This window comes from Camelus bactrianus, chromosome 18, assembly GCF_048773025.1.
Source record: "Camelus bactrianus isolate YW-2024 breed Bactrian camel chromosome 18, ASM4877302v1, whole genome shotgun sequence".
NCBI classification, from domain to species: domain Eukaryota; kingdom Metazoa; phylum Chordata; class Mammalia; order Artiodactyla; family Camelidae; genus Camelus; species Camelus bactrianus.
Window position 1 is genome coordinate 11,294,690 of NC_133556.1, and position 27,786 is coordinate 11,322,475.

Below are 27,786 nucleotides of genomic sequence, written 5' to 3' on the forward strand. Positions count from 1 at the left end.
GATTAATGTTGTTGGAATTTGCTTTCTCTTCTTGGATTATATTTACAATAAAGCCTTTTACTTAAGGTCTTGAGATTTTGCACATCTTTGAGTAGTCCTCTTCCTTCTGCCCCACTGCGTCTCTAATAAGCCCCAAAGATCAAACTGAGACCATGAGAGTCTGAAATCGGAAAGTTTCTGCCTTTTGCAGCCTATTTGATAGGAATAAAAATGACTGATGGCTCTCTCTCCTGGACTCTTTTGTTCGATTCAACTATGATTATGGAGCCTATTAGCTGGAGTTACAACCTATTTAAGAGCAGTGCTTACCAGTAATGGGGGCCAAATGATTTTGGAAAGTTCAGACGTACTGGACTCCCTGCAGAAATGAATTTGGCACTGAATATATTGATGCAGAACCTGAATGAGGCTGCTCCGGTGGGACTAAGAGAATTGTGAGCTCTGCAAGAAACAAGTGGGTAGTAGAATTAAAGATCAGATAGATGTTCAGCTCAAGGGCAGTCTCAACTCTGAAGTTCATCACAGCAATTTAATCAGGCTTAAATGAGTGTTGCCCAGAAAGGAATCAGCCTTGTGTGTGACAGGAAATAGAGTGTATTTAAGAGTCTTTTGTTTCTGGGAATTCTGTGTGCTGAGGCTTCCCACGTATACATGAAGATGAGGGAACTGCTACATTTGATAGGTGGTGGCACTTTGCTGTACCTTGGTTCAGAAAATGAAATCTGGAAATTTATACAAGGTCATGGTCTTGTCCAGAAGGAGCACACCACCGGGGAAGTTCCAGGTTTTAGTATTTTCACAGATTAAGCAGGCCAGGGACCACCTTTGTCTGCAGATATCTGCTGCTCCCCTCACACTGTGAAATTGTTTTGATGTAAAATGGCTGTGTGTCCTCAGGGAGTGCTCTGTAGCATAGCGGTAAAGAACATGAGCTTTGGAGTGAGGCACACCTGGGCTTGAATCCCAGCTCTTCCGCTTGCTGGCTGTGTGACCTTGAGCAAGTTCCATTAGCTGTCAGACCCAGAGTTTTTTTTACCTATGAAATGAGAATGATAACTCCCACTTCACAGGGTTATGGTAAGAAGTAAATTAAATGAAGCAATATATATTAATTGCTTATCACAGTGCCTGCACGTAATACGTGCTCAATAAATGGTCATTACTTGAAGCTTTAGGACTCTCATCATTTTGTTCCTCCCTCATTTCCCTCTTATGGACCCTCTTCATGAGCCAGAGTGACTACTGGTTTACGAATCATTGAGGTAGAACATTTTAGAGGATCTGTGGATTCAGAAATGGGGAAAGAGAACAAACTGCAAACATCGGGAGGCTTGGACAGCTAATTGATTGTCAAGAGCCCAAACAAAAACACACCCTCCCCTGACCCCACACTCCAGCCTAGTGTCGGTATATTGTATTGACACACCCCTAGCCAAGAAGCAGTTTAGAGCCATGTTATGGCTTTGTGACAAGAAGAATCAGTTTTTCTTCTGCGTTGCTCAGGAGCTCTTCATTTTGTTTACTCAGTAATGCATGTTTATCTGACTGATAAAATTTGAAAAGAATATAGTAAATATATTGGGAATTATCTTCTTCACTTCAGGGATCTGTCAGTGTGTCTGTATCTCTGAATTCTTATCTATGTCCTTATTCTTATATCTACATCTATTTATCTGTGTTGGGGGCGGTGGGGGGTGGTTGTGGAGAGAGAGAGAGTGAATGAGAATGAGAACTGAGAGCCAAGTTGCCAGCTTTATTGATGTCTGGGTAAACACCCAATCATCCCTAAAATGCAGGGCACTCAAGTAAAAGCTCTGTTGGAGAGTGTTGTCAAGATCCTCTTAAATTGGAGCCTCCTTACCTTCTGCCCATAATTTATACCTTGGGGCCTATAGAGATGTGTCTGGGCCTCAGTCCACTTACTGGCCAGCTGCGCGGATCAGGAGCACAGACCAGCCTCGTCTGTGCTGCACCTGCAGTCCGGAGAGACACGCATCTAGAGAAAGGATTGCTGGTGCTAGAGGGATCATACCTACTCTGCAATGTGACCCAGTGAGGGGCCCCGCTCTGACCATCCTCGGGGAAGAGTGAAAGAGACAGTAAGTTCTGGAGAAGGTTTTCTTCTCTGGGGTTAAGGTGAAACGGTGAAGAGAAGTCCATAGGAAAGACAGTCCGTCGATTTAGACAGTGGCCAACTGTTTGAAAACCTGAAAGATATAAGTAACAGGATAATTGTGAATTCCTGGCTTCAAACATTTGTTAACATTACAGAGAAGAAAAAAATTATGGTCTATTTTGAGTATTAAAATCTACCATGCATTTTCTATCACAGTTACCTAATATGGTTATTTTGCTTAAGCAAATTACTATTTGTTTTAGTGCTTTGAAGATTCAGAGTAAACTATCAGAACATGTGCATATCATATTAATAAATCATATAAATTCAGTGTTTAAAGGCTATTGTTATATTCTACCAGTCATACAGAGGAACTATTAAAGGGTAAAGACTGTTACTTAAGGTTTGGGTTTTATTGAGGAAGCCAGTGTTACTGTCTATTCCATTTACTGCTCTCTCACCACCCCTCCCCCATAACAACAAATGGAACAAACAACGTAGGTACATCGAAGAGCATAACAAATTGTTGGTATTGCAGATATGTAGGTAGAAAATTAAATTAAGCTTAAATGGTAATTTTGAGTTCATGGAACATGCTCATCAGTGAGAGTGGGTGTGTGTGATTGATTGATTGATTGATTTAGGATGCCTATGGCCCATTGTAGGGCTTGCCTTGCTGCAGAGAGTGGGCTTCAGTACCAAAAGAAGATTGCAGAATCAGAATTTTAGACCTGAGGGGAAAAAACTTAGAAATCACCCAGCTTCACAAAAGGTGTTTAATTTCCTTGTAGACTTTGAACTGTGACTTTGTGAATCTACGAAGAGGAAGCATCAATAAATATTATTCTGAGGGTTCCAGAGCAAATCTTCCACACTTATCATATTTAGCTGATAGAAGTAATAATGGTCCACATTATGAGGAGGGCTTTTGTGGAGGAGAAGGATGGGAGGACAAGGAAAGATGAAAGATGGAGAATTACTTCCTCTTCACAAAATGACTCCATTCTGATATATGTCAGTTTGCAGTATTCCCATGGATATTTTACTGGAATTGCTACTTCTTTAAACATTTATGCTATTAAAAAAATCAGACCAATTGTTGACATAAGCCTAACATATCAGCTGCTATATAGACAGAATATGAATTTTTTATGCTATTGATGAGAAGTTTATGTCATTTATGTACTGTAGTAAGGGTAGAAGATGGATTTTGAATCCTGAGAAAGCTACTATTGGTATCATTTAGAATATTAGCTGTGCTTTGAATCAGAATATTAGGATGGCTATGTGGCCAGTGTGTGTGTTTCTGTGCAAAATGGCTTATCTATGGGTGGAATGGGAGAAATTGCTCTACCTGAAAAAAATAGTAATGGTTTTCTTTTGTTTCTGTTTTGGTTTCTGAAAGCAAGGATTGATAGCATTTAATACTTGATTTATCTGCCCTTTCCTTCACCATCAAAGGAATTAACTGTATGGTGATAAAACCATATTTCATCTAATTGAAGATGCCATCAGTAGCAAGATGCAACATTATTTTTGTACCACTAAGAATATGCAGTAACAATTAAACTGACATGCCATCGATTTTAAGATGCATTTCAATTTCAGAGATGTTGGAAGTGTAAATAGAGTATCTTAGAGTCAATGAAGTGGCATATTGCAATTCTCTTGTGGTATATATGTCTGTGTGTACAAAATATACTTGCATTTGGTTATATTCTGTAGTATTTTTAATCATTTTTATTGAGTTAGGTTTTATTTAGCCTTTATATTCGCTATTAACACTTGTTTGATACAATTAATTTATGGCGTAAATCCGTAATCTTTACTTATAAGAATCATTTGGATACTCTAGTTTCTCAGGCTTTCAAAAAGGAAAGAAAAGGGTCAGGTGCAGGGAGGCAGATTAACATTAAAGTAAGAGCATTTCTTTTCAGAAAGAAAAAAAAAAAGGAAGAACAACAAAGGAAAAAAGAAGGGTAGAGGTGAATGCTCTTAATTAGGAGCCAGCAAACTTACTGTCTGAATTTTCTAAGTGGAAAGAAGTTCATTCCTAGTTTATCAAAATCCAGTAGTTTATCTGATTGTATAGTTACAGTTCTCAGATGGTATCTGTCAAGAGTGAATACTCTTGAAACCAGGTGACTATAGTTAATAATGATGTATACTGGAAGTTCACTAAGGGAGTAAATTTCACATCTGCCAGCCACACACAAACACACACAGATATACACAGACAATGGTAACTATGTGTATATACTCTTTACAAAACAAAAATATAAATCAACTAACAGCCATACAACAATGATGCATGTCACGTATTAAGTACTCAATAAATTATGGACATTTTCTCACATCAACACAATACAATCATAGTAATTTTTGGATACTTCATGGTATACCATTGTATGATAAAACATAATTTGTAACTATTTCCTTATTTATGAACATTTAGATTATTTGCAGTTTTTTTTTTTTTTTTTTTACTGTAATAACATGACTGCCATGAATATCCTTGTACTTTCTTTTTGTCACATTTATCCAGTGATCATTTTAAGATCAGTTCCTAGGAGCTCAATTACCGGAGCAAAGGCTATGCATGTTTTAATGTCATTACGTGTATTGGGGAGGGATCATTTCCTCATTTATTGGCCAATGCAGGATATCAACAGTCCTCCCCTCCCCCATCTTTACCAACATGACTGGTTGAAAGAAAATCCCCTTTTACTTTTATTAGCACTTAAAAAAATTATAGTTGAGGTTGATGAACCCCTTTTCACATGTTTTAGCCTTTGTAGAGTGTTGTTTTGTTTTTTTTTTTTTTAATTTAAGTCTTGTTGATTTACGTCAGAGTGGTTCTTGGTAAGAGAAAGCATGGAAGGTCAGGAGAAGAGCAAAAGGCCTTACAGTGTTTCACAAAATCCTCCCAGTTTTTGAGGAAACTTTCCCAAGTTCCTTCAAGTAGAGGAAACTGATCAACAATAAGGTGATGTGAAGATTAGGTACCACTCACTCACTCTCAGTCTCCCATCTAGTGCTGGAAAGGAAAACTCCTTCCATTAGAAAGCCCAGGGAGATTCAACAGGCTCAAGCTTGTTTGGGAAACCTGGGGAAGTACAAAGAAAACCGTAAATTCCCATCTTGCTTTCTCTGATACAAAGATTTGAAGGAGAGGGCAAAAGAGGGCTCTTTTCCTCTGAGTGTGATACATTCCTTTAATAGTGTTTCCTTTTGGTTAACTTGAAATGTCTTCATTGCTTGCCTTAATGGGTACAAATCACCAGATACTGTGATTTGGCAGGAGTTAACAATAAAATTGCATAGTATGAGCTGTGCTGATTTTTTCAAGTGGGAAAGTAGGGTGATTTCTCTGTGAACCTCTCTGCTGTTAGAAGCTCTTAGATTTCAGTCAACATGGGAATTACATTTGGAATAAATTAGTAAATTCCCATCCAGATCACCTATACCATGTAATCTTCAGGAACCATAATGGCTGTGTAGTTACATAGTGTTTCTCCCACTTAGCAATCACAGAACACGCTGGCTCTGAGAACCCCTCAGTGTCTGTCCTTTGAGGCCCAGCCCTAGTGCCGCCTCCTGTGTTGGTCAGTGTGTATTTTATTGTACAGTAGAAACCACTTTGTTTTTGGAGTCAGACCAGGCATAAAGTGGACTCTTAAGTCTGCTGTTTACCACAGTGCTCTCTTTTTTGGAAATTAGAAGCAACATAATTGTTGAGACAATTATTTAATGAGATAAACTATGCAAACACAGGCAGTAAACACCAGTCTTGGTACATATTGGTGCTGACGTCCCCATTTATCTCTGAAATCTTCCTCACCTGCCTCCATGTGGCGATACCTTCTTTGGAATTTCTTAAGAGCCTTGATTGGGATCATGCATTGACATTTATTTGATACCTAATATTGATAGTTATCTCTTGACATTTGTATTCTTCGTATTCTTTGTATCCAAACTGTCCTCTATTAGCACAAATATTCATTCATCAAATATTGAATGAGCCCAATTCTGTTGTGAACCTGAAACTGCTCTAAAAGAATAAGGTCTATTAAAAAATACATATTTTTGTGTGTTAGTCCCAGAGTAAGATGTTGGAGTATGTTGGTGAACAAGAGATGTGGTTACTACCCTCACAGAGCTTATTTCCCAGCGGGCAAGACCTATATGAAGCAACCTTGCATCGCTGAATGAAAATCGTGGCAATTAGTGTGAATGATGCTGTGAGAAGCTATAAACACTGGATGAGCTCAGGGATGATAGTTGAGCTGATACCTGTTGGGTGAGTAGGAGTTAGCCAGGAAAAGTGGGGATGATAAGTCTTTGGGCAGAGGAGACAACATGTTCAAGGACTCTGAAACAGGAGAGAACCTGGTTTCGTCATGCAATAGAGGATGAGCAGGATGTCCTGGGAGAGTAGAAGCAGACCTTTGCAGAGGGCATTGCAGAGTGAAAGGGGTTAAGGCTGCAACCAGGTGTAGGATTCTGGTCTTCGGCCCAAGAGCAATAGGAATATATTGAAGGGTTGAAGGCTTACCTGTAGAAGACCTACCAGTAAAACAGATGAATGGATAAATCTTAAATTGGAGTTTTGAGTCCAGGGTTCTGCCCTTGTTCTTAAAGTCTTTAGAAGTGGGAAACAAAACCACCCCTGCCAGATATTTTCAAGTATTCCTTCAACTCAAATACTATGACAATGGGTGAAGTATGAGGAATTTTATTTTCCAAACAGCTTAAATTTAAAGATTTATTTCTGAGGAAAAATATTTTCATCCTAAGCTAAAAGGTAATCTTACTTAGGGAAGTATTTAGGGCTTTTAAAATACTAATGCTGTGTTTAAAGAGAACATGATACTTGTCTTTAAAATGTACTGAAATGCTTAAAATATGCTAATGAATATAAATGAAGAGTAGCAGGTCCAAAAGTAATATTTCTTAGGAGAGTAGAGATTATTTCCTAAGTCTTTGTTAGTCTTAACTTCTGTGAGCCTGAGGCCAAATTGGGTCGTCTTCTGAGTGTTTAAATAAAGGCTGCTAGAACCTTGGGCTCCTAACTGCAAGTCCACATACATAATGCTTGTGTACTTTGTTCATTTATTTTTCCACAGGATACCACTTTAATAGCACTTAGGCAGAATCCAGCTTTTCTTAGAGTGTTAGTGGAGGGTGCCATAGGTCCAGCCTCAGCATCTTACCAGAAGCTAAGAGCCAAAGTTGGACGCAGGAGCTGCCTAATTACTGATTTCTTTGAGCAGAGCTTCAGTCATGGGGACCTTTCCCTAGGGCAATGTGGTAGAAACTCCCAGTATCACTCTGTTCCTTGGTAGGAATCAGGATCTTTACGTTAACCTTCAGAACCAAAATATGAGATAAGTAAGTTATTCCTTCTATCAGGTGAAACTTCTATTGATTTACTATTAATGTTGTCAGCCTTGTTTGTTTGTTTGTTTTCTGGAGGTGGGGTTGGTCTCAACACTGCATATCATTGCCTTTCTGTTTTTGCTCTTTATGAGACTTGCTGGATCTCAATACCTCTTAACCGTGGAGGGTTTCATGGCTCAGCTCAGAACTTAGGGAAATGTTGGGCACAGGAGGTAGTCCTGTGACAGTTCCTGCTGCCCTTCCCCCTCACTTGCCTGTTGTACTGCATTGGAGCCTCAGACAAGAGTGACTTGTGGCCCTCAGCCACCGAGGCTAGTAATAAGATAAATTATTTATTTACAATGTATTACTCTATCTTTACATGCTTTAGATATTAGAAATACAGTGTTTTCTATTAAAGTGCCAATTAAGAAAAATCCAGGTTAGTCATGAATATTATTGGATTGATTAGCAAATTATTGGGTCTAATGAAATTAGATAGGAATGTGGTTCTTCCCATCAGTTTAGTGTTTTGGCGACCACTGTTTTGTTTTTTGTTTTTTGTTTTTTGTTTTTTTTTACCCAGACATTAGAATTAAAATGCCTGAAGTAGAATAACTTCTCACCTGCAAGAGGTAGGGAGAGGGATAGTAACATCCATGTGTGATGTTATTTTCTATTGTGCATTTGTTGTGTGTATTTCTTTGTTGTTATTGTGTGTATTTTTTGTAAAAATACTGCGAGTTTTTGTTTGGACAAGTGAATCAAGTGAGACTCTGATATAGAGGATGGGAAAGGGTAGGGAACCCAGAAACAAAGACTTTAATATGTCATCTCAGAAAACAAACAAAACACTTTTTTTGGTCTGCTCAAAAGTTTTTATGTAATGAGGATTTTAAAACTCTCCTTGCAGAAATCATAGTGAAAATGGCCATATTTCAGCTCTTAGATATTCCCAGTGGTGTTTTTGTCTTAGATATTCCCAGAGGTGTTGATTTTAGTCTGGCTACAACTGATGGAAGGGAATTCCTGCTTGTCTGCTGAAGAGTACAATCAGCTTCTAAAGATGAGATATAGAGAAAAAATTAGACTAAAAGCTTCTTCAAAGTGGCAGAAGGGCACAGTTTTTGCCATCTTTATTATAAGATCCTTTGCAAAGGTGTCCTCTTTGTTAACAATTTAATGCTTGAAATCCTCAGATTAGATATCAGACTGCATTTATGCAGTCTGAGCTTTTTTTTTTTTCCTTCTTCCTGACTTTTAGCTAATGCTTTGGGCTGCCTGTATTTCTTAGCCTTCAGATGTCTTTTTTTCTGGATTGCTAGGCTCTAATTGGAGATTTATTAGGTGCTCTTAAGTAAGAGGGGAGGAAAGCTAAAGGAGAAGGAAAATGGAGGAGAAGCAGGAAGAAACTGAAAGAAGGCATCAGAGGGAGGAACAGGGGAGGATGGAGATAAAGGGGGATAAATGAAGACAAATGACGAGCAATGAGGGAAAGAGAGGGAGGCCTGAAGGGGAGTCACACTGAAACCCAGCAGTGAGAATGCAGTAAAATAGGGGCTGGTGGAAGGTCTCCAGCAAAAGTGGTGTAAATCAATGATGAGTAAATTAATAGGGCAATTGTGCAAATGGGACTCACTCACTTAAACTAAGCGTAATACATCTTGGATGACTTAGAGATAATGCAACCCGTAGGGCATACCTTTTAATCTACCCGGGACCCAGCAGACAATGTTGTCACTTCAAGGGTAAAAAGGCAGAGGATCAGAACATCGGGTGTGTCTCTTCATTTTAAAAGTGTTAATAAGACAGATTCTGAGCAATATGAAAATTAACCAGTTAGCTTGTGGTATATGGATTCAGAAGGAGCTTCGTGTATTCCACACTTCTTTCCACAAACCCAAAATATTTTTTTAAAGAAGTGTTTTAAAGTCCTCGTTTGAATAGGTTAACATGTGCAACTGCCTTAAATTGGAGTGAAAGTAAAATGAGTCACTGCACATATGATCCAGAGGAACAGCTGAGTTTTGACTGGGTGTAATCACATAAGAATCCGTGTTGTAGCTGAAAGTACTCTGAAACCAGAGAAGAAAATTCTGATCCGTGTGCCCCCTCTTCTTTCGTTCATACCTGCGGTCAGTCACTCACTCAGTAGATGTTTCATGACAACCTACTTTATAGGAGGTACTGAGGAATGCTGTTACAGGGGCTGCTGCTTCTACCTGAACCAGAATCATTGGAATTTCATGCTTTGAGACCTCTTGCCAATATTATTAGGGGTAGGTATTGAGGAAGAGAAAGGAGAGTGACGACTGGAGAATTCTGAGACTGCTGTTCTTTTGTTATTCAGAAAATGGAAGCTCAGACAAGGTCAAGTATCTTGGCCAAAGTCCAGAGCTAGTTGGAGTGTGGAGGATTATGTGATTGTGAACTTCCCTTCTGGGTTACTATTAGAATTTCTTCCCAGTTTTTAATCTTCATTAAAGGGGATTGGGGATACAATTTTTAACGTATAGGGGTTAGAAGTGAGACTAGTGGCAATTAGATGGTAGTAAGTGTGTAAACCCTTCTATTATTGGGAAAGCAAATGAATAAATCCCTTCTCTTCTCCAAGAAATGCTGTGCCTGAAAGTAGGAAAACAGACTTAATAGAAGAGGATGCATTTTTGTACATGCTATCACAGTATGCTCGTAAACTTCTGTCGCTGATGAGGAAGATGACATTATTCCAAGTCTCACACCATATAACAAAGGAACTAAATGAAGCCAAAATTCCAGGGAGTTGTGGAAACTAGCAGTTTGTGACAGACCTTACACAGGAAGAGTTATGGTGTAGAACATCCAAACAAGAGGTTTCTCAAAGCAAATCTTAGAGGTGAGCAGGTGCTAATTTAAAAATTCTCTATTATAAATGATCGTAAGTTTATGTTTTTCTGTGTGAAGGAGAAAATAATTCCCTAAGTCACCAAAACAAATTACCAATGATATTAAAATTTTTTTTGTACAGATCATGTTGTATCAGAGGGCACTAAACATGTTTTGGAATCAGCTTGGATTTTCATGTTTGCATTCCAGAAATCAAGGAGGAGATGTGTTAAAGAAGTATGTATTAAATCTGGAAGAGAAACATAGACAGATGTCAGCAAAGCATACCTTGTGTCAGTGATAAGAATTTTTCTCAAGTTGCTAAGAGGATTCTAATTTTTTTCCTTTCTATATTCAGTTTGGTCTGGCCGCTCAAATTTGACTTCTTATACTTCATCTGATACAGAGTCTGCTGACTGCTCTTAGTATAACGTCAGTGGTGAGAAGTTAAATACTTCCTTCCTCCTCATTTGCAGTATGATTTAGTTTAACCTTCCTTTGTCCCTCTTTACTCTTCACATCCCAATTCAGGTGTCAGATCCTTTGAGAATTGTTAACCTGCCCTGCTGGGATTGTTTGGCATTTAAGCTATGACTGTAGCATTTCTTCTAATAAATTAGACCCTTAAAAGAATGCTGCCAGCCAAGAAGCAAAGTAACCACATAGTGTGTATATTTGCAGTGCAGTGCTGTAAAACTCTCCCTAAACCAAACGTAATGGGCAGTTAAAATGAATTTAAAGTAACTGTGTCACTTATAGATTTTAAAATCATTAAGCTGAAGTCAGGTGGTCTTATTTTGCTCTGTTTACATTTTCCTTATTCACTTGCTATGATACTTGCTCTGTGAAATCACATGTATATCTTTTGTCTGTAGTAGATATATTTATATGCCTAAATATACATTTTTCCAATGTGTATTATACAAAATTGAGTTTTCTGTTACAGTTGGAAATTAGCTTTACAGAGTTGAACGTTTCATTATCTTTGTCAATCAGCATTCTTATTTGCCTTTAAAGAACAAAAATGTACTTGGCATGACCCTTTGTAATTCCTGTGTTTGAACCAAACAGTTATGTGTGCAAACTAGAGAATTACATGAAGACGTAAATATGTTTTGATTTACTATTAGAATTATTACCTCATAGCTTTCAAAGAGGTATTTGAGATGATTAGAAAGTTTAATAAAAGAGGAATTAAAAAGTAAGAACTAGATGGGAGGAGTAAGACAACAACTTTGCAAATTATACATGTTCATGTAGTTGCTGAGAAAGTTGATTATACTGACTGTGAGTTTCCTGGCAGCCAAGACAGTGAGAGAATGTAGTAATTCCTCTTTTCAGAAAAGGTAACTAGCCCCGTATTTTGATGGTGGGAGGAGGATGAGAGGAAGCAATATGTTTTTGTCTAGTTATAAACCTTAGAAAAATGTATTACATGGGCAATGGAGGATATAACTGACAATGTCCTCAGTTACAGATCCTGGAAAATTCAGACATGGAATTCATTATTTTAGTTCTGACCTCTGATGAAAGTTCAAGACATTGCATTGAAGTTTAAGTAAGGAAAGGCATTCCTCAGGTGACGTGGTTCATCCTAATCTGTAACCTTTTAATGATGTCAGTATGCCATCCCAGTGATCAAGAATGGTTAGTAAGCTTCAAAAATAAGATGAAGTGATGAGAGATTTTGTAAGTAAATATTAAGGAGCCTGGTGAACTTCCTGGTACCGCTGGAAATCACCCTACTCTTCCAGGTCAAGCAGTATAAACAAACTGTCATTCACACTTTGAAGGTGTTGCTTCAGGGTGTTGCCATTACTTGTGGTGTCAGACTTTCAACCTCATCAGGACTTAGCAACACTTTTTAAATTTATTTGTTTATTTTTACTGGTTTAAATTATCTGTATTTTTGTTCATTTCTCCTGACTCATAGAATTGATTTTGTGGACCACTTGTAGTCTTTGGATATCCCAGAAGTTAATCTTTTCTACTTTAACAAATATTTATTGACTGTTCCCCCTTATGCCAGGCAGTCATGCTGAATTTGGGGAGCATAGCAGTGAAGTTGTCCTTGCCTTTGCGGAGTCACTAGTCAAGTATAGGTTTCCCCACTATTTGAAAGTAGAAATTCCTGTGAAACCTTTCATAAGCCCAAATGGCACAAAGCAAAGAAGTAGTTACCTTAGGACACATCTTGCTAATGGATGCACAGAATAAGTCGAGATAAAGCACAGGTGCTCATAGACACCGTTGAAAGCTATAGAAGCTGGATGCTGAGATGCTGAGCGTGGTTTTCGGGGAAGGAGTTTGGCGGTGCCACTCTTGCTGTTCTGGGTCCGTGCTGCCGCTTTAACCGGTGGCTGCAAAATAAATCCTGAAGGCTATTTTTGCTTTTCACCTTTTTTCATGAAAGTGAAAAGTCCTCTTCAGATTTCTTTCCCTTAGCGGAAACAAGTAGTGGATCTAAGTTTTTTACAAAAGCAGAGTGGCATAAAGTGAACTTTCAAATAGCAGAGGATACCTGTACTTTGGCTTTTAACTCTCATGCTTGTGTCATGAGACATATAATGGTCATATTACCTGCACAGACTTTACTTAAAGTCTTCCTCACATGCTCCATGTTCCCATCCAAAACATCATTCACCAGCAGGACATTAGAGTTCCTTAATGATTATGTAAAAGCGTGTGTCTGTGTCAGGAGCCAGAAGTGATAAAATGTTTCAGGAAGCACACTGTCAGCCCCAGTTTCCTTGATATGTCACCATCTCAGCAAGCAAGATATTTTTCTTTCTTTTAAAATTATGTATTTTATAAAGTGGAGTAGAGTGCTAATATGAACTTCCAAATGAAGGATAAAATGCATGATTGGGATGGAGATTATAGTGGATTTTGTGAAAGAGCATGTGAAGCAAATGAGACATTAATTCTTCTTCCAATTACTCCCATTTTTCTTTAGTTCTAGTTGTGAGATGGTTATCTGCTACTTAGAGAAGGAATTTAAAAATGCTTTGTGAGTAGCTGGTCTTTAAATTGGTCACTGTATGCTCTGATGCAGCCTAAATCATAATGGTGAGTGAGGAGAACCCTTGTCAACCCCTCGTGCAGCTTTCTATTAACAGTATAAATGCATCGCTGTTGTAAAGCACTTTATGGGTAACAAAGCACTGTCACAGACATGTTATCTTCATTTTGCAGACGCCATTCTATGTGGTATTCTCTCTCTCTCCTCTGTCTGCTTAGCAAGCACCTTCTTATCCTTCAAGAATTAACACCAACTCTGCAAAGTCCTCTCAAGAGCCCTCTGAGCAGGTGGACAGTCTCTTCCCTGCCCTTACCCAGTCTTTTGTGCTTACCTCAAGACAGCACTGACCTCGTCCATGTGGTCGTTAAGTTGCTCACATCAGTATCTCCTCCTTTAGACTGTGAGCCTCTCAAGGGAAAGGAAGTTGTGTGGTCTTCATTTCATTTCCCAATGTTTCTATAAACAAATATGAGGAATATGATGGATGCTGTGTAAACAGTGATGGAATGAATGCTGTGGGGTGTGGCAGGAGAGCTTAAGCCACTGCCAAAGTGTGTTAAGTAAGTAGTAGCTACGAGTAAAACTTAGGTCTCCTAACTCCCATTTTTATCACTGTATGTGGTTTATCAGTTACTTGGGAAAAGCTTGCTCATCTAAAGACAAGCCATCCACCATTTTACTCAGATTATTCTACAGAGATGTTTCACGGTAAATATGAAAGATAAAAGCGAGTCCTTTGTGTGTCAGAATGAGAACATTTCAGTTCCATCACCATGCCTGAACTCTGTTGCCGTGTGAAATTACAAATTGGTATAAAAGCAGTTTGGACAAATATGTGAATGTTAGAGCCATTTCTTTTGCCCTGAATGTCTTTTCTCCCCAGGCCCACTTGGCACATTCCGTCATCCTTTGAAAGTGTGCAGTGTTGCCCCATGTCAGGATCACCATTCCTTCCACATCCTTCTTGCCATCAGAGCATCTGGATAGTGCCCTGCTCCTCCCTGCCCTCCTTACACTGTCCTCTTGAAAAATCAGGTGCATTAATTATAACATGGTTTAAAGACACTGTTGAGTGTGTAACATTCTACCTCTCTTTGGAGTATTTGAATTTGAATGACCAGTGAATTGAAGCCCTGTGTGGTGGAGTGTTAGATAGGAGATGAGGACCGTAAAAGAAGATATTTGCAGGCTAGAAGGCATTCCTGGCACCCTTAAAACTACCCTGCTGGGGACCATTCCAGCCTGTGATTAACAAACTCTAGTTATTTGCTAGGTGGTTTCCACACACCGTAGTAGGAGAGATATATATATATATGTATATGTATATATGAGGCACAATGCAGTGTTTATGTGAGAATAATGTAGATGATTTTAATCCAGGCTGCAGAACCTACCTGAAAATGGGTTTTATAGTTTTGTGTGATTGCCTTTTCTTTGTGTCTACATAGAAGGCACTATGTAGCTGGAAGATGATGGCAATTATAATTTATTATGCTGTAATTGTTACCTAAATGTTTTTGAATAAGCAAAAATCACATCTGTTTAGGAATAAGTTGCACAGCAAGAGAATTCCCTTTGAAATGAACGCCGTGTTCTCATATTCTGTAACTGTACACATAAAACAACATATTTATTTCCCCACTGAGTCCATTACATTCCCAAGTCAAACTGCATCCTCTCTTCCCTTCCCATATTAAACCCTTTGATTTAACGGAGGTTTTAACTACTGGTTCTTTAGGGAATTTTCAGTAGGCTTTGCACAGATTAGGTTATTGGAAAGTATAGTTATTTGCTTGTAAAGTGGCAGTTCTGTGTCAAAATTGATTTTCTCTGGAGCTGCAACAGTAAAAAAGATAAGCTTCTGCTTTGCATCCAAAATGCCCTGATGTTCCTACCATGATAGTTTTCCCCCTGCTTCTTGCTCAGCACTGTTTGGTTACAGGCTGGTCTGGTCAGGTGGATATGCCCTCATGTAGCCCAGAGGAGCTTGGTATCCAGTGGTGATAATAGACAAGGCCTCTCTTCCATTCTGGTTGCCACTGGTCTATGACAGCCAGTGTTCTGAGCATGGTGAGCAGAGTGCATCTTCCCTTCGCCATTAAATAGGAATTGCATCAGCCTGGAATGGTTTTGTTTGTTCCACAGAAATGTAGCAGTTGAAATAATTACCTTGCCATGCTCAGGCTAACAGGATTTATCTTCCATTACAGATCTTGAAGACATATGCAAGAATAGTTTACTCCTTTAAATTTACTAGGCTACTCACTTAGAAATGATTTTACTGTCTAAGTCATAGCTGGTGGCATAACCTAGAAAAGCTTTGATAGCTAGAAAGGTGAAGGGCAAAGTGCATTCTCAATTTTTCTGCTCCATGCTCATAAAGTAGAATTAGAGTTTATGAGAATAGCAGGCAGCCTCATTTTATTTTTCATCCTCCAGTTGCAAGTTAGGGGTCCTTTAGGATGGGCCTTAATCACTGATCTTACTTGCTTTCATGTAGCATGTATCCATCTATATGGTGGCCTCCAAGACATGAGTATCTCTCTCTGGTCAGAGTCAGCCTGGTGACCACGGTGAGCTGTATATCAGTCTGTTCTACCTCAGGCCCCGTGGAGGCCACATCTTTGAGTATCTCTTACGGGATATTGTCCTGTCTGTGTTGGTCTAGAACGCTGACTCCTACCACTCACTTTTTTTTTTTTTTTAACTTCAGTTCCTAACAACTGTGCATATGTGTGGAGAGGGAGTATATGGGAAATCTCTTTACGTTCCTGTCAATTTTGTTATAAACCTAAAATTGCTATTATAAACAATCTTTAAAACCTCAGTTCTATCTTAGGCCAGATGTCCTTTATAGATTCTGCTTTTTTTGTTGTGTTTTGGGTTTGGAGCTCCAATTTGCAACCTAAATGCTTTTGTGAGCTGCATATTTCATGCAGCTAAGTCTTGGTCTCCTGTCTTTGATCATCAAAACATTACTGGATTGCCTTTGTCTCCGACAAAGCTGTTTCCACTTCAGGGTCTGACTTTCACTACCTGCTCATAGGCAGTGGCCCCAGTTCATCTTCTTTGTGAAATCTGAGTTTTCCTTAAGGTGCTAGTCTCAGATGTTGATGGACCTGTGAAGGTGTAGAAATTTAGGCTTGAAAGGATCAAGAAGAAAAACCAGGTTTCCCTATTTATGTTTCAGGTTTCATTTGGTTATAGATTTGAAGCACTGAATCAAGAAGCCTAGAATTTTAATTTATCTTTGTTCAAACTCTTTCACTAGAGCTCATTCGCATCATCCGTCTACTCATCCTTATATCCGTTAATCCACACGATAGTTAACATATACTCTTGGTAACTTCTAGTGTTCTAAACACTAGGGATGGAAAAATAATAATAAGACAAGCACCTTTCCCTTGAAAATGACAGAACTAAAGCCCCCGGATCGGAAGCTGTTTGCCGAGTGAGCCATGCAGCTAGTCTGAGGCAGAGTGGAGGCTAGAGCCCATTTCTAGAGGAATCTTCCCCACGTTACTGAAGCTTAGCTCTCCTTAGGCTTCTCACAGTAGTAAAGTTAGACTTACCAAACATTTGTGTTTGGGGAGTATCATGTGGTTGCAGAATTGGAGAAAGCTGATGGAAACAAAATAGCTTTTATGTTTAGTTCAGCAGTTCACTGGTTTGTTGCTTTGCCAAGTATTCAGAATCACTTATATTTATTATAGTAAAAGTGAGAAACATCTGTTTTTAAAATTTTGAAAAACACACAATGTATAATGAAGAATTTTAATGTAACAATCATCCTACTATTTTTATATTTCCTTTGAGTAGATGTAATGAATAACAGCATTGTCAGCAGATTCTGTATATAGTTTTGTACTCTGTCTTCTTTGCTTAACATTATATAAACAGCATCTTCCCACATTGTGAGATATTTTTCCGAAACACGATAATTAATACCTGTATGTTATTTCAAAGTACAAACTTTAACTATTTTTGTGCATGTGTTTAACTTTTTAGTCTACATTTACGTTTTTCCCTAATTTTTCACCCTATCACCTTACAAATCATGCTGAGATGAACCTTCCTACGATAAATCATTATATGTATCTGTCATTATTTCCTCAGGATACATTTCTGTGAGTGCTACTGCTGCATCAAAGGGAATGAACGTATCGTGTCTATTGCCCTGGCTCTACTTTTAACCCTTCTTTATATTACCTAGAATCCAAAGCATGGAATCCTTGACCAGATCACAAGTATCTAGTATCTTAAGCTTGGGAAAGAATACTGTTTGGCTGGACACAGCCACAAAACTATTAGCCAGCATAGAAGTCCCCTGCACAGCTAAGCTTCCTATTGAGGGAGGTTTCAGAGAAAAGATGACATTTGAGCTCAATCTTAAAGAAGCTGGAACTCAAAAAGTTGTGAAGAGGAAGGTGAATTTTCCTAGCAGAATAAGCAGGGTGTTCAGAGAGAAGACTTTACTAAAACTGTACACAATCTTAGAGCTCATCTGTTCCAGTGGCTATCAAATATTTCTAACCTAAGAAATATTTCTTTCCACCCAAATCTGATCTGTCTCATCAATACTGCAAATTGATCAATGTGCAGAGTCTCTAGGTAAATCAGAAGGGGATAGGGGAGCTCAGAACTGAGGGTGTGGTCTCCTTTTCTCAGCTTCCCTTGAACTTTCTGCACAGGTCCTGAGATATATCTATGAAATATAAGGCCTCTTTAAAACATAAATTTAAAATCAGTCATTCCACTTGGAAGTTGAGGACGCTGAGACACAGAGACAGAGTGTGACCTCTTCCAGAGTCAGAACTGGTGTTCCAAGGGAGCAGTTGCTTTTACCCTGCCCCAGAGGAATAATTCCAGTGCTTTAACCGACAGATGCTACGGTGGAGGTTGAAAGAGATTACTTTTACTTTGTTAGGTTATATATTGTTGCAAGGCCCCCAGAGATTAATGTATGTATTAACTTTTATAAGATGTTTCCTCAGTCCATATTAACCATGTCTGACTGACGCTCAAAGGATTTATTAAATGATATTCAGGTTTCTATTAAATCACTACACTGGCAGGAATACCTGGGCTCACCTTCTCCTTAACCCAAATTAACATATGCTCTTAATGGTCTCAAATCTAAGGCAAGTTCCTGAGATGAACAAGTGACTGGGAAGACAAGAGAGAAGAAATTAAAATAAATGATAGAGTGACCTCCTCACACCACTCATGGTTCCTCAATTAACCAAGAGCCAGCCAGCTCCACATTGCTGTTCTTTCAGTAATAGGTTTCACCCTCCCGTTTAATGCCATCCCACTCGGGTACACACACAGACACACACTCTGCTAATCAGATTGGCAGCAAATAGAATTAAACCATTAAGGCAATTAAGCAATTCTTGGATAACATTTGATCAGTTCAATGAAAATGCAAATTCATGCTTCTTTTAGAGAAATACGTTGATGAAAAGTCAGTTCGTGTTCCATAATCTTCATTAACTTTTTTTTCCAAATAAAGATTGCCATGTTTTAGGCTTAGAGCTGTACAGATGGAACAGAATTTTTTCACTTTTTTGCTCCACTCTGTTCATCCTTTTGTAACACACCAAGTTTTTCTGCCTCCAGACTCTGTTGGCACATTTAGGTAATCTTACCTCCAGCCTCTTCTTTGTGCCTCAAGGCAAACTCTGTTAATTTTCCTTGACACATGATGACTCATGCGTCAAACACCTCCTCAGACCTTGAGTTTGGACTGCATCTTTGCAGCATTCTGAAATGATTGTGGCTGGCTGTTTGTTTGCTGTAGATACACCACTCAGCTGCTTCTCCTGCCTCCCTGTTCCCTGCGTTTAAGGTCTCTATTCTCTCACAAGCTTGCGGGGAAGGCAGTGCTTCTCCCCAAAATAAATGCTTGAGAGCGAGTGTGCGGCCTTTGCATTTGCACTGCTGGGTCTGTGTGAGGCATCACTGAGTGTGCAGCGTGCACTCTGCTGCCGGACTCCACGCCCTCAGCGAGAAGATGAGGAGCCAGTCCCGTGTCTTTCACCCCCAGCTCAGCGCCTTTTCTGCTCTAGCTCAGGGTTTCCCAACCTGTTGAGTCATCAGCTAAGGAGTTTTTTAAGTTTTATATTTAAATCAATATCTCCAAAGTTTTGCTTAAGGATTATTTGTTTTTGTTTGTTTTTCAATCTTTCTATTTGATTATAGTGATCAGCCAGTCCTTATAATTCTAGGTGCCATATTGGTTTTTTCCCCTAAATTAAGAAATCATAATACAGCATATGATCTGTCAATGATACAAATATCACTTGGGTCCAAAAGATGTTATGATTTCCTTGCTTATAAAGAAAAATAAATACCTTGTATGGCAGGTTGTTTTATACACACACAGGTGTAGTGTGGTACCCTGCACATGTGTATGTGTCTATGTGTTTTTGTGTGTTTAAATGTTATTAGAGGCAGGTCAAACAAGAGAGGCATCTATCTAATAAGGTTGTGGCCTAGGACATTATATTTAGCACATCTCCTCCTTCGTGTTAGCAAAGCATTACAGCAGGCTCTCACCTAGCTGGACACCTGCCCTTGGTGTGCCTGCCTACAGACTTCTGTGAATGTTCATGTAAACAGTAAGAAAAAAATGTGAATGTTTCTCAGGAATGTCACCAGTTGCTTTTTCAGTACAAAACAGCCTTCAATGTTACTAATTCATTCAACACTCCATGTGAGTAGAAGAACACGTCTTCCTGAGCATTTTTTGTCTACTGATCAACTTCTATTAAAGCCATCAAGCCAGTGGTGCCACCAGTGTCTCAGGGAAGAATGATGTTTTGGGAGGCAATTGAGCTCAGCATTCCAGGAAATATTTCTCACCTATTTGTTACTGTACATATAAGCTTACATTTTCTCAATTTAGAAAGACTGCTAAAGGGTGGACTTCGGGGAAGTAGACATGTAGTGTCCTCAGCAATACTGTAAAACCTTATTAATTTGCTAAACCAAATAAATGAGATTGTAAAGGATAGTACAGAGGCTGTAAGAGGAGGTTTGCCTTATGTTTCATTGGCTCTGAGAACATCAACCTTTTAAGTTCTTAAGATTCTGATGGTTGGTCTTCTTTCATTATGTTTGTCCTCTAAGATATTTTAGGTGTCAATTACAGGTATCTTTTGGACTTCAGGATAATTCTGTATTCCTTTTTTAAAAAAGTTCTTTGTGTGAGCATTTGGGCCTTCATTCAATCTGAGGCTTCCTGTAGGTTAGTCTAAATTACATTTTATTTGTGTGCATAGTTGTATTTATATACACTGGGGTATGAAGAAGCGGGGAAAGTCAGCCAGCGCACTGCATTTCTGGTCACAGTAATTCCCCGATGAATGTTTGCTTGAATGAGGGAATCATGTATGGTAAAGGCTATTACTGGTCATAAGTACCTTAGAAGTTTATTTTTCATTTTACAAGTTGATATAAAATTTCAGACTCAGTTCTGCTTTCATTTAATTTTCACACTTCTTAGAAGCATGAGGTATTTCAGTGTGTGTTGGTCTTTCTTAACTGAGTTTTCACGGCTCAGGAGTTTTTTGTTTAAAAATAAAATAGAAAAAGAATCTCTTAAAATAGTCATCTTTCTTGAACCCATCAAATTGGGCCTTTGGGAACATGAGGAATTTATGAGGTTCTGAAGAGAAGATGTTGTCTTTTCTCTGCCTCTGTCTCCTCCCTACCTCCCTCGCCACCATGCCATAATCTTATAATTAATAACTTTTAAATCAGTCAATGTAGGTAATATTAAGGCTTAAATTTTTTAAAATTTCATAGTGGGTGATGATATTTAGATACAAACATGCATTTTTAAAAACCTGCCATACCAATTCCCAAAAGGAGAGATTGACAGACACTTCTAATATTTATTTATGGAGCTCCAGTGTTTGTGCGATGCCCTGGAAACCAAAGGCATCGATTAAGTTTATAGAAACCACAGTAGTCTCAGTTATGCTAAATTGGATTGAATACTGTAGCTTGTTTTAGTGTTTCAGTTATTGAAAAACACCATTACCTTCAAATGTATATAATTACCACTGCCTGTATTCTCGGGTTGACATGATGCATACATTTCCTGTCCTCTCTAGCCCCAAAACACTCTTGATTTCTTCCTATCCCTACCATCCATCCACCGCTATGTAGTGTCCTTTCAGTAATAAAACTGCCAGATTGCATTAGTGCGTTTGTTACTTTAAAGATGGCTAAACTAGGGGTCTCCTAAGAACACCAGAGTCTTACCAGTCAGGTGCTATTGGTCAGTCTGTCTTGACTCGTCCTTCTGTCCACAGCCTGACGTTCACTCCGCTCCTCTGCACTCTCCTCCTGAGGCTCCAGGAGAGAGTTGGGGGTGCGTGAGTGAAGGAGTGGGTGTGTGGCTGCCCACACATGCGTGGGGACTCTCTTCTGAAGAAGGTGTTTCCTTTAGCCATCATGCCCATCCTGTCCTTGGATTTCCTTCCTCTTTACAGACCGGCAGTTAGCTTAGGCCTTGATGAACAGTTTTCTTTGAGCCCCTCTGTGGCTGTGAGCTTATCAGTGAGGTTGCTCTTAGCTAGGGGTAGACTCTGGGAGTAAAGTGCTTCTATCCCAGAGTCTTACTCAAGTTCAGGGGAACTTACATAATACTCCACGTGGGAAAGGACCCTGCGCTGCTTCCTTACATAATCGCACTGCCACGTGCTCAGCTGTGCAGGAGCAGGCAGCATGAAAGCTGGCCACAGGCCACCCCTTTCGCTGTACTTTGAATTAGTAGAGGGTGACAAAGAGTTAGTACTTTCTGCTCAGTATTACTAGGCCCGGTGCCTTTCCTTTCCTCATGAGGTTTCTGACCTTTCAGTTGATGCCTTTTGCAGCCTCTGCCCTCCTCCCACTACCAGAAGCCCCAGGGATCTGTAATGGGCTTGCATTAATTGCCTGTTCAAGGACAGAAGCAGTTCCTGGAAGGCAGATGGAGATCCCCAAGTGGATACCACTGGGTAGAAGAGAACGGAGGTTGATCTAGCCACTGGGAGGGGTTGCACTTGCAGACATAGACAGATACAGACAGACAGACACACACACACACACACACACACACACACACACACAAACACACGAACATGCACACGCCATCCTGATCTCCCAGAGCATCACGTAAGCACTGTTCTGGCTTTAGTGGTTTTCCTGTGGCCACGGTCTGCTCTTGTTTGTTTTGCCAGCAGAGTAATTCAGAGGAAAGACAGAGACTCTATCCATTTTAATCCCCTTGTGGGCTACAGTAGTCTTAGATAGAAGACACCCCTGAGAAGGCTGTATATAATGCAGAGATTTATAAAGGTCACCTTATGGCCCCCATTTCCTCTCTAAGAAATGAGCCTCTCAGTCTGCATTGCACATGTTTCCTTACTGCCAGAAGGGCTTTATTGGTGTCCTGCACCCTTCTCTTTTCTTCACCCCTCCCAAAGCAAGAAATACAAAACCATCTTTTTCTTCCATACCTCTTCTTGTAGACAATGCTGCCATTTCCTTTTTCTCTGGAGACTGTGGTGTGGCCTAGGAAGGGGAGGTATCAAGGACTTCTGTCTGCCCCAACCACGTTCTCTGACTGGGCACTGGTTTACATCTCTCCTTGCTCAGGTGGGGATGACTCGGCCAGCGTGCTCCCCGCCCCCAGCAGGCCGCCTTCCTTAGATCTCAGAGCAAGGCATTTGGATTCCTCCCTGCAGTCCCCCACCCCATCACCAAAGCGACAGACATCTGCTGCCATTATCGTGCCTAAAGCTAGGGGAGCCCTGCAAGTCATACTGTGAGCAGCGGCAGGGGTCCTCTTCTCACTCAGCTTGCCTCCTTTCTTAAGTTATGATCACAAAACCCAGAAACTTTTTAGCAGGATGGAAGCTTAAAGTGCCTGTGGTCCAAAGACCCCAATTTACAAGTGAGGAAACTGAGGCCAGGGAGCCATGGATTTTAACTTGATTTACTTACATGTTTGCTTGATTGCTTGTTCAGATTTAGCCAGCTTTGAACTATACCTCAGCATTTCACTCAACAGATCTGTCTTTTAATGTGATTCAAAGTGCCCCACAGCGGGCAGAATGGCCCTGGGTCAGAATTGCTGATCTCTTAGCTGGAGGCCAGGGCAGTGTTGGCAGCCTGTAGAAATTACCCGTGAACTTTTATTTGGGGTCTGATGGCATGTCTGATGTTGGAAGAGTCTGAAGGTGATGCTCAGATCTGGGCTGAATGTCTTTTGAACATCCCTTCCAGAATTCTTGCAAGGAAACACAGAGGAGGAAAAGCTTCTGTTGTGAGAGCAAGGCTGGTTCCCTTTTAAAAAGATAATACCCAAAGGCTCTCTTTTAATGGAATGTTTTGGTTTGCTGATTATAACAGCAACATCATTGCATTCTAGAGATTTCAGAAAATGCAGAAAATTTTAAGGAAAAAAATTATACTCATAGTAAAATTGAGAGGCGATCACCCTTAATGTTTTGGGGTGTAAGCATTTTAGTCTTCCTTCTCTATGCATCTCAACATAAACTTTCTTCAAGGTTATTAAATATTTTTCCATAGCCTCATTTTTAATGACTGCACAGTATCCTATTACATCGATAATGCCATTATTTAACCTGTTTTTAGATATTTGGGTTTTTCCAATTTATCATTGTTATGAAGAATGTTGTGGCTCAGTTATTATTTTTCTGAATACATATTTCCTTGTGAAATTATTCAGCAAAAGAAAATGAAGGTCTTTTCAGAATGTGCTGCAGATCATCACATTTCCTTTCAGAAAGGGTGTCCCAGTTTATGTTGCCACCAGGGACAAATGAAGGCGCCCACTGAAAAGTCACAGCTCTGTGGTTTCCCCTTTTTAAAAAAAGATATTTCACCATATAAAAATCAGTCCTTATGTATGACTTACAAAATAATGTAGGTTCACATCTTTGAATTCATAAAAATATTGAATTTGGAATCTCTCCAATTTCCCTTTTAGTAGAAAGGCACAAGTTTAGTAAGAAATTCAACTTGGAATTTTATTGAGTAGAGAAACATACTTTAATTTCTTAAAATCATGACAAGTAACGCGTAAACATTAATTAATTAAAATGTTGGTTAAAACTTAGAATAACGCAGAGATTTAGGTAAGCAGTAGAGTTTAAAAACCAAACAAGCCAGATGTATGCTGATCTCCTTGGAGTTGACCATCTTCAGGAAAGACAGATTTTAAATAACATTGCGTTAACATAGAGCACGTTTCTAATTTTCCACCTTATCTAGCTGCTAAAGCCTTAGGAAATATGTATAAGTCCACTGAGTGTAAATTGTCAGGTTTGAGGACATTTCTAATAAAAGATTCACGTAATAAGTGTAAAACCGGTAAGCAAAAGAACACTAACCAAGTAATGAAGGATTCAGGAAAGAGAAAACAATTATGTCAGACAACCTAGGCCAAGAGAAGCAAATGAGCACAAAAAACTTAGGCCGAGTTTCTTGCAGCCTGTACAAAACGTATAACTTGTATTACACATTGAAAGGAAATAGTAAAGTTCATCAGAACAAACTTCATTGAAGTGACATAAAATATAGGATATAACTTTAGCCTTGAAATATTTTTAGAGAAAGAGTTGACAACTTAAAAAAAAAAAAAAGATGTTTACCTTTGAGCATAACCACATCCCAAAGAGTCACTGAGCTACTAACAGAAAGTCCCCGGGGCAAGTAAACAAAGAAACCTGTTGAATAAGTAGTTTAGTCTTCTCTGACTGCATGCTGCTAAAAATCATGTTTTGCTTTGACATAGAAATTTTGAGAATTTTAAGTGAGATATTGTATCTAAAGCCTTTAGTTTAGCAACATAAATGCTTTATGTTTTGGTGTCCATAACCCATAGGCTGAAAGTCATATCTACTAAGGGGGGAGTAATAATTGCCCCAGCAGATGACATATTTTTACTTTCTCCTACTGTGAATCCTTGGCAAACTATGTTCCAGTATCTGTATTAGATTTTTGTACCTAGTGTAGAGTAGCTATTTAAAAAAATCATTTTTGAGAAGGACCTAAATTTTATTTATTTGTGTAAAACTCAGTGAATATTTAGTGACATATTCACTGAGTTTTACACAATGAAACAGTGTAAATTTGGATCAAATTCTTTGCCAAGCTTTGGTTGACTTCAAGACTTTGAAACAAGAATTGTTTCAAACTAGACCCATGGTTATCAGATATGGAGCAGCAATCAGGCTTTCTCCATTCTGAAGGAAGAAGAAAGAGATGGAATTTTTATGTGAATCCCACAAGCCCCAAGAGTTTTTTAAAAAGTTTCCCAGGACATACCCCATTCTGTCCATCTTAGTTCCCTATCATCAGCATTTCTGGGGCTGTACTGGGAGTGTGGAGAGAAAGTCCCCAGCCTCAAGAGTGTCAGTGGTAAAGTTTACATTATTTAAAAACAAAGTAATCACTTCTATTCATATGTTGCCCACTTCTCAAATGGAGATTAGTTTTAAATAATAAAGCTAGGGTTTTTTTTTAAACAGGACGAAAATTTTCCTTAGATTTAACCCCATAGATTGCCCTGAAGTAGCGAGCTGCGATTGTAACTAAGTTTTATCGAATACTTTTACTACGGCTTTCATATAGTGAAAGGAAGAATTTAGTCTTAAATTAGTTAAGATATGCAAGCCATTTAGAACAATGCTTAACATATATTAAGTGCTCCATCAGTATCATCTATTCTTTAGAACAGTAGTTCTCAACTGGTGTACCAAGGCACACGTATGTCCCTTCTCTGACATGCCCTGAAGTATCTGTTTTTATATTTTAAAGAAATTTTTCCTATAGCTAAAAACATAGATGAAGCACACACTGATGTTTCAGTTGGCTAAAATAAGAGATGAGAGACACAGTGTAATGTCAAGTCTTTGCTTACCAAATGGGGACATTGCCTGAACACTCCTGTTCAAAAAAGGCTTATGTTCTGAGAGACACACTATGTGGGCATTGTGTTAATTACCATTGCTTCTTATAGACTCTGTGAGGGCACATGGCTCTGTTACTGTAACTTCTTGAGAACATTTGGAGCTTTATGAGTACAGAGTGCTTTAGAACCATCAGTTAAGAACTGGTGGATAGATAAACAACAAGTTTATACTGTATAGCACAGGGAACTGTATCTTGTAGTAACCTATAATGAAAAAGAATATGAAAAGGAATGTATGTATATATATGTATGACTGAAACATTATGCTCTACACCGAAACTGATGCAACGTTGTAAACTGACTGTACTACAATTTTTTAAAAAACTTTAAAAATAAGTAAATTAATTAATTAAAAAAGGAACTAGTGGGTAATTTCCTGTCTATTGTTATAAAAGTGGTTTATTTCTTGTCTTTAAACTGTATACTATTTTAATAAACACATCACCTCAGAAGAACCATTTCTCAGACTTTGATACCAGAGTCTAAATATGTTGGTGACATTTTATAGGACCAGGTTTTGATGGTGTGGAAATCAGAGAGCGTCTAAGGATGCCAGACTTCTCTAACATAATTAAGTCTATGAAAATAAGAGTAGGGCATTCAAGACAAGATTCTGTACCTTAGACTTTGGCCCAAATCCTGTAAAAGTTACTCACATAGAACCCTGCCTTTTAATTTGCATTTGCTATGGTTTATGTGTCTAACACCATCCTTTTCGAACCAACACACACCACATATCTGATTATTGTTCAAATATTCTGCTTTACCACTGAAGACTCAAATCATTTAAAGAGATGGCAGATGCTATAATGAACACAGTAGGAAATCATTTTTCTATTGTGTAGTAATTGGTTGGAACCCATGGATTATATCTAAAATGTTACTACTGTTTTTGAATAGTCTTAAAGATAAGGGAGTACGAAGATTTATAATTGCAGTAAAACTTATTAAAGTAGGTGCATCAATAGGAAAAGAAACCATTATCCTTTCAACCCAGTCCTGTTTCATAAGCAGCATATTGGCTCTTTAGTGATTAAGAAACATGGCTCATCTTTGCAATATGTTGCTGCTGTTCCTTTTTGCCCACAGATCTGAGAGGGGAGAGATAAAGTGATAGAGGAATTAAAGCTCTAAGGCAAATTAAGTTCATGTATTTTTGTTTAAGGATTCTAGGAACTCCAAGACTGAATCAAAATTGTTACCTAGTTTTTAACCAGAATGATGATTCTCTTTCTGTTGTAGAGGAAGGAAAAGGTTAATGTTATCTGCCCTTGGCAGTTTACTAACTGGTTAAATGGCCCATTGAAGTGTGGGAAAGAGATAAAAACAAACTGCATCTTTATTTATAGGATCAGATCTTTGCATTTGGGTGCTGTAAAATAAAGCTTTTGCTGTGGGCTGAGAGACAGA

The 27,786-nt window shown here is 38.8% G+C and overlaps 1 protein-coding gene and 1 long non-coding RNA gene across 7 annotated transcripts in view; one reads left to right on the forward strand and one right to left on the reverse strand.

Moving 5' to 3' along the window:
- AUTS2 (activator of transcription and developmental regulator AUTS2) overlaps window positions 1–27,786 on the forward strand; it is a 1,021,698-nt gene that overhangs the window by 580,823 nt on the left and 413,089 nt on the right. The gene's annotated exons all lie outside the window — the stretch shown is intronic.
- LOC141573884 (uncharacterized) lies at window positions 1,079–27,702 on the reverse strand. The gene is made up of 3 exons (XR_012500278.1): window positions 21,657–27,702; window positions 12,542–13,838; window positions 1,079–2,207 (listed from the first exon to the last, which is right to left on the reverse strand). It is a non-coding gene; the product is annotated as an uncharacterized LOC141573884 (long non-coding RNA).